At 45.5% G+C, this 8,161-nt stretch overlaps 1 protein-coding gene across 1 annotated transcript in view; it reads right to left on the bottom strand.

The window, feature by feature from the left end:
- The window catches only part of LOC309569878 (alpha-1-antitrypsin-like protein CM55-MM), a gene marked incomplete at its 3' end in the record, with an annotated part of 131,415 nt that extends 129,394 nt beyond the window's left edge, over positions 1-2,021 (bottom strand). Inside the window, exon 1 of the mRNA XM_082275869.1 lies at positions 1,997-2,021. The remainder of the gene's footprint in view (positions 1-1,996) is intronic.
- Between the last annotated feature and the right edge of the window lie 6,140 nt (positions 2,022-8,161).

The following is an 8,161-nucleotide window of genomic DNA, read 5'->3' as shown; positions in this document are numbered from 1 at the left end:
ACAGTCATGATGGATAAGGTGCAGCCTGACTGGTATGGATGGCACAGATGCACAAATGCGGCGCTTACATCGAGGGTTGCTCTTTGTTAGGCCAAAGCAACAGTCCCACGAACAGGCAGAAAAGAGAGAAAGGCACCATTCAGTGTAGCAGATGTAAATAATTTTATTGACACATATTAAAAACGCATGGAGGTAAGCGTCTATCTTCATAGCTCGGCGTCCTTCCAGGTCCGCAGTGTTTCCGTCACAGAGGCTGGCCAGCAGCCGGGAGATGACACTAGGGGAGAACCAATCAGGGGACTCAGTCAGATTGAGGCAGCGGTGAAGCGCATACCTCACTGGAGGGCCGCACGAACGTGATGACGCAGGGGGGTGGTAACCGGTTTTGGAGCATGCGTGAACCGCTCCTTAGCGCATACCTCACTGGAGGGCCGCACAAACTTGATGACACCAGTGAGGTATGCGCTTCACCGCTGCCTCAATCTGACTGAGTCCCCTGATTGATTCTCCCCTAGTGTGTTCTCCTGGCTGCTGGCCAGCCTCAGGGATGGTAACACCGCGGACCCGGAAGGACGCCGAGCTATAAAGATAGACACTTACACCTCCATTTAAGTTTTTAATATGTGTCAATACAATTATTTACATCTGCTACACTGAGTGGCACCTTTCTCTCTTTTCTGCATATTCGAATATACAGTGATTGTGAAACAAATTTCCATGACTTTTCCAAAACTTTGTGGGTTAAATTATTTTCCAAAACATTTCCAGGCCTGGAAATTGCCATTTTAAAATTCAATGACTTTTCCAGGTTTTTCATGACCGTACGAACTTTGCCACTAGAGGTTGGTCACAAACCTGGCCCTAAGGCATCCTGGGAGGAGGAGATCACTGTTAGGGCCTAGAATTGAATCTGGGACCTCTGCTGTGTCTGGCAATAACTCTGCTGGTTGAGCCACCTGGAATCCTGGACAGCGCCCTGGACAATTCCTTGAATGATCCTGCCTTGAATCTTCTTTGCCTCGAACCTTGAACTCTTTGCTCCTCCCATGAACTTTTTGATTTTAGCCTATATTTGCACTTCCTATTTGCCAGATTATTGTGCTCCCTTCAGCCAATATCTTGCTTTTGTCTCTCCTGCTGCCACCCATATCTTCACTACCATTTGTTACTGACCTTTGGCTTGTTCCTTGACTACACTTCTGCTTAATTCCAACCTGGAACTGTTCATTACCGACCTTTTGGCTTGTTTCCTGACTATGCTTCTGCTTAATCCCAACCTGGAACCATTCGTTACTGACCTTTTGGCTTGTTTCCTGACTATGCTTCTGCTTAATCCCAACCTGCAGCCATTCATTATTGACCTTTTGGCTTGTTTCCTGACTATGCCTCTGCTTGAACCCTACCTGCTTTATCTGATACTGGACCTCGGCCTGCTCACCTCCTGTTGGGGCGATCCTGAGGACTGCTACCAGGTACTAACACACAGCAAAACCCATCTCCACCATCAGGAGCTCTGGTGAATACTGGTTAATACTTAGACCCCGCACCTCAGGTGAACCAGTGTCATCCGCCAGTGTGACCTGCATCTATACTTGTCCCGCTTGTCGGTGGGTGCTGCTCCACTGCTATAGCTATTAGCCTCCGAGTCTGACTCCAGACAAAAGGAGAGATGGTCTCATGTTGTGAAAAGCCTTATGCCTCTTCCCACCACACACTCATCCTACAGCTATCTTGCTGAATTTACCCACAAATGTTCAGAGGTGCAAAGATGATACAAACAAAATAAAGAAAATATTATTAGTCTGTAAATTTTAAGTCTAGTGTTGACCCCTTAGCCTGGAGATTTAGAGAATGGCCTACAAGTACTTTATGGTAAATACAGCCCTTTCAGGATGGACTCTTGAAAAAGATAATCCAATGATTGTTGTATTAGTAGTTTTGTAACATTTGTTTTTCCAAAATCAACTTTCTTTAATCAACAGTAAAATGGACTTACCTTGAAAGACGGCATAATCTAGGAGAACCATCGATGTTTCTGATTCCAGGTTATTGACTATACTCCGTATCTTATTGTCTGTTTTGTCACTCACAAGCTTATTGATTGTTTTCTCCGCAGCCCGAGGGTCACTGAAGCTAATGGTATGAATGGGAGCCTTGTAGTACAGGTCCATCATATCTTGGAATTGCGGTAAAAAACTTCCCGGCTTTTTTATGAAGACATCATTACCAAGCCTAAATTCCCCATTTATGGTTTGCTGATGTATTGCTTCAAGGATCCTTTTATTGCCCTCATGCAGCACTGTGTCTTTCTCTGTGCCATTCAGACCTAAGACAAAGAGGATTTCGTCTCGAGTTTCACCATAGGAACCGAGAGCCACCATGGAGAGGGTTATGTAGATGCTGATTGGTGAAATCAAAATTTGTGGTCGGGGTCTTTCTGTTGGTGATGAAATCAGTTGATAAATCCTCACAGCGAAGTTCATTTGAGATTGAGATACTGACTCTTGCCATTCAGGGTGAGAGTCATTGTCCTGTCCTTGATTTTGTTTGAAAGGGTCGGTCGCAAGGATCAGCGAGATGAACAACTGGAGGAGAAGAAGAGTCTTCATCTTTCTTTCACACCAATTTCACACCTGTGTAAAATAAAATACACGTTTTAGAGTTATTACCAGTAAACTGCTGAAGGTGTCCTGTGGGCCACTTTACAATTATCCTCCATATTCTCTGTAATGAAAGGGTCTACACAGTGCTGTATTTTGGCTTAGGCCAACAAGGTCCAGGCCTAGGGCAGCACTTTTCAGGGGGGCAGCAAAAAAGCCAACCCCTCTCCACCTGAGACTCTGTTGGCCACTGGTTGCTAGAGCCGCCTCTCTCATCCCCCTCTCTCTTTCTCTATCATCTCCCCTCTCTCTCTCATTCCCTCTCTCTCTCATCCCCCCTCTCTCCCTCATCCCGCTCTCTCTCTCTCTCTCACCCCCCTCTCTCTCTCTTTGATTCCCCCTCTCTTTCACCCCCCCTCACCCACCCTCTCTCTCTCCCTCCCTCCCTCACCCACCCCCTCTCTCTCTCATACCCCCTCTCTTTCCCTCCCTCACCCACCCACCCCCCTCTCTCTCTCCCTATCACCCCCCATGAGATCTTAGGGGTTCATGCTGGGACTTGTAGTCCTTCAGTTTTGGATGGAGTCACATCTGTTAAAAAAGGAGTGGGGAAAAATTACAGGGGGGGGGGGGGGAGCCCAATTTTAGTTTTGCCTACAGCAGCACAAAACCAAAATACTCCACTGGGTCTACCACCTATCCTTTAACCACTTGCCGACTGCCTAACGATTATTTACGTTGGCAGTCAGCCCCTCGCAGGCAAAGTGTGAGGCTCTAGGGAGCGAGTGCGCACCGCCCCCGCGCGTGTGAGCGGCGGACCCGATGTCTGCCGCTCACTCGCGATCGTCAGATACACCGGGAGAAAAGCAGGCGGCTGATGTAAACAAAGCTGCCTGTCAATCTCACTTGTGTAACAGCAGAGATCATACGATCCTGCTATGTAGGACCGTTGATCTCTGCTGTTACATCACAAGCCACATCCAATCACAGTTAGAAGCACGCCCCTAGGAACACATTTAACCCCTCCTTCTCTAATAAAGTTAACCCCTTCCCTGCCAGTGTCATTTTTAGAGTAAAAGTGCATATGTATAGCACTGATTACTGTAGAAATGTCACTGGTACCCCCAAAAGTGTCAAAAATGTCAGTCAAGGGTCCGATCTGTCCGCTGCAATGTCGCTGTCCCGCAAAAAAAATCGCAGATCGCCACCATTTAAAAAAAAAAAAAAAAAAAATGACAGAAATCTTTCCCTTAGTTAGTAAACGCAATAACTTTTGCAAACCAATCAAAATACGCTTTTTGCGATTTTTTTTTATACCAAACATATGTAGCAGAAAACAAATTGGCCTAAAATGTTAAAAAATTTTGATTTTTTACATTTTTTTGGGGGAATTTCATATAAAAAATGCGAAAAATATTGTTATTTTTGCAAAATTGTCGCTCTTTTTTTGTTTATAGCGCATGATCAAAAAATCGCACAGGTGATCAAATACCACCAAAAGAAAGCTCTGTTTGTGGGGAAAAAAGGATGTCAATTTAATTTGGGTACAGTGTCGCACGACTGCGCAATTGTCCGTTAAAGTCACGCAGTGCCGAATCGCAAAATAGGCCCTGGTCAGGAAGGGGGTAAAATCTTCCGGGGCTTAAGTGGTTAAAGGGTCCAAACCCAGATTCAAAGATGCATTCTTGCTGCGTATAACTTGCAAAACAGTAATCTGATGAAGAAGTCCTTTGGACTCCTTACAAGTTTCCATTCATATCCTATGCTTTGACGGGTTCTTCTTTCCATCCTTGGTGACCTTTGATCAATTGAATTGGAAAATAGGTGAGTGCACCTTTTATTGATGATGTACAGCCCCCGGATATTGGGGAGCACTGGTAGTCAGTCCACAAGGGGCGCAGGGGTGCCGCCCCCCTAGCCCGCACCGCACCATCTTTTTGGCCATGTACTTTGCGGGGAGCCGGACCAACAGGTCTCAACTAGGTCTGTCACCCCCTCACAAGCACGTGACCACAGCTTGAGGCCCCAATTGGCCAATTTCATTGTGTCCTCCCTCCTTACGATACCGGTGACTTGCAATTAGCTTCCGGGTTCCTTGGCAATCAGGACAGGAGGCTGAAGACCCAGGACCCATAAAGAAGAGCGGTTCAGGACAGAAGCAGCCGTGTCGGGTACCAGGGAAGCCGTGACAGCTGGAGGGCTCCACCCATAGGGTGAGTGCGGTCCTGGAGGAGCCCGCCTGAGCCCCCCCAAAATCCTCCAGCACCACCCACCACTCTAGGGGAGTCATCATTTTGGCTTAAAGTGGTTCTAAAGGCTAGACATTCTCTGTATTAAATTAAAAAAAGGTCCCAGTTTTTTGTATTGCGCTCTTCAACCCCCCCCCCCCCCCCTTACCTGGACCAGGTGGGAGCCATTGACTTCTGCTGCTGTCCACCAAATCCTGTGAGCAGAGAGTGTGGGGGGGGGGGGGGGGGGAGCTGCACTGCGTGAGTCAATAGACGCACTCAGCCCGGCTCTGGATCAAAAACCAAAATAGAGGAGGGACAGCTCAAAAGAGTCAACTAAGGACACCTGGGTATACTGGGGTAAACTTTATTGAAAAACAATGGGGATATCTGCAGTAGCCAAAGATTATCCTAAACTTGTAAGGATGAGAATGCATCAATTAATGTGAAATTGTAAACACCAAAGGTGAAGTGATCGCAGCCAATGTACAGTCATTCACTCAACCGCTTGCCGACCTCCCGCCGCAGTTGTACGCCCGCAGTCTGGTGCTCCCAGGCAAGGTGCCGTACATAGCTTGGGATGAGCTAGGGGGCAATCGCGCGACGCCGGAGGCGCGCTCCTGCCCCCGCTCGTCGGCTGGGGAGTCAGTGCGTGTGAATGGTGGCTCCGATGGCCGCCGGCCACTCGCAATCTCCCGCTGCAGTGACAGAAGGACAGACGGCTGATGTAAACACAGGGAACCCCTTCCCTGCCAGTGCCATTTTTACAGTAACAGTGCATATTTTTAGCACTGATTACTGTAGTAATGTCACTGGTACCCCCAAAAGTGTCAAAAATGTCAGTTAGGGGTCTGATCTGTCCACCGTAATGTCGCAGTCCTGCTAAAAATTGCAGATCGCCGCCAATACTAGTAAAAAAAAAAAAAAATAAAAATGACATAAATCTTTCTCGTAGTTAGTAGACGCAATAACCAAACCAATCAAAATACGCTTATTGGGAATTTTTTTTACCAAAAATATGCAGCAGAAAACAAATTGGCCTAAAATGATGAAAACAATAGATTTTTAAAATTTTTTTTGAGAATGTTATATAGCAGAATGTAAAAAAATATTGTTTTTTTTTTTCCAGAATTGTCGCTATTTTTTTGTTTATAGCGCAAAAAATAAAAATCGCAGAGCTGATCAAATACCACCAAAAGAAATCTCTATTTGTGGGAGAATAAGGACATAAATTTTATTTGGGTACAGTGTTGCACGACCGAGCAATTGTCTGTTAAAGTAACGCAGTGCCGAATCGCAAAAAATGGCCTGGTCATTAAGGGGGTAAATCCTTTCCGATCCAGAAGTGGTTAAGAAGGGAGAACACTCTAAGAGACGGTTCACACTGGGGCGACTTGTCAGGCGACCTGGTCGCCTGACAAGTCGCCGTGGGTCGCCTGCCATAGATTAGCACAGGACCCGTTCTAATAGGAGCGACACAAGTCGCTCCGACTTAGAAAAAGGGTCCTGTACTACTTTGGGGCGACCTGGAGCGACCTGCATTGACTTCAATGATATGAAGTCCGTGCATGTCGCTCCGAGGTCGCGGTGCGCGCTGTGCACCGCGACTTCACAGGTCGCCCCGGCAAGTCGGGTTGCGCCTATGTGAACCGGCTCTAAAAGCTTATCCCGGAAATGTGAACGTTAGTGCAAATAAAAAAGTATCATTCATGGATATTACACACTTGTTCTTAGAAAGGAATGAAGCAATACAACAAATAACTAATAACAATGCATCTCTGTACATGTGCTCCATCCACTACATGGGCAACATTAGCATACACATCTATCTATCTATCTATCTATCTATCTATCTATCTATCTATCTATCTATCTATCTATCTATCTATCTATCTATCTATCTATCTATCTATCTATCTATCTATCTATCTATCTATCTATCCATCCATCCATCCATCTATCCATCTATCTATCTATCTATCTATCTATCTATCTATCTATCTATCTATCTATCTATCTATCTATCTATCTATCTATCTATCTATCTATCTATCTATCTATCTATCTATCTATCTATCTATCATAGAATAAAATAAAGTATAACCTACCGGTATAATCGCTCTCACCTGTCTTCTGCAAGGCAGAAATCTCGGAGAGTCGGACACTTATATTGTCCATGAAAAGTTTGCTAATCAGATCCACTGCAAGGTCATAATGACCGACCCAACAGAAATGACCGGAATTCTGGACGGCGTCAAACATTGCAAATAAAAGTGAGATGTTTAATTGGGAGGTGTCGGTCCTCTGAAAAGTGAACCTGTCATGTGATGAGACGGATACGAGGATTTTCTCCCTTGAAAATAGCAATTTTCTTCATTTCAATAAATGTTTATGTAAAAAATGTTTGAAACTCACAAAGTAGAAAGGAAAACGATAATCAGTACATTCAATTCCATATAGTGAAAGCTATAGATGTACAGATAACACATAAGATAAAAAGAATTGTGTTGGTGCTATTATCTATATAGAGATACAGGAGCATCTCATAAAATTAGAATATCATCAAAAAGTTCATTTATTTCAGTAATTTAACCACTTTAAGACCAACCGCCACAGATATACTGCAGCAGGCTGGACCTCCTGCGCACAGACGTAGGGGGTACGTTGGGCACGTACGCGCACTGCCAGTAGCGCAGTCGCACGCCCGCTCTCTAGCCCTGCAGCTAAGCAACGGGTCCAGCGGCCACGATGGCCTCCGGGAACCCCGGCGATCGCTGCAGGGGCTGACAGAAGGCGTTGTGCCATTGTAGACACGGCACACCGCTCATCTGTCACTGACTGAAACAAGGCTCCTGTGTTCCTTTTATCTCGGAAAACACAGGAGCCCTGTTTCCATCCACCAAGTCTCACCCCCACACAGTTAGAAAGTACCCCCTAGGTCAGTGATGGTGAACCTTGGCACCCCAGATGTTTTGGAACCACATTTCCCATGATGCTCAACTACACTGCAGAGTACATGAGCAACATGGGAAATGTAGTTCCAAAACATCTCGGGTGCTAAGGTTCACCATCACTGCCCTAGGTACACATTTAACCCTTTGATCACCCCTAGGTTAACCCCTTCCCTGCCAGTGTCATTTTTACAGTAACAGTGCATATGTATAGCACCGATTACTGTAGTAATGTCACTGGTAACTCCAAAAGTGTCAAAAATGTCAGTCAAGGGTCCGATCTGTCTGCCGCAATGTCGCAGTCCCGCAAAAAATTGCAGATCTCCGAGTTTATGTTTTGTCTTTTCTTGTTTTGAAACAATAAAGAGAAATTTATAAAAAA

The sequence above is a fragment of the Pelophylax lessonae genome (genome assembly GCF_965119305.1).
Source record: "Pelophylax lessonae genome assembly, chromosome: 13".
Lineage (NCBI taxonomy): Eukaryota > Metazoa > Chordata > Amphibia > Anura > Ranidae > Pelophylax > Pelophylax lessonae.
This window is presented reverse-complemented; position numbering and strand designations above follow the sequence as displayed.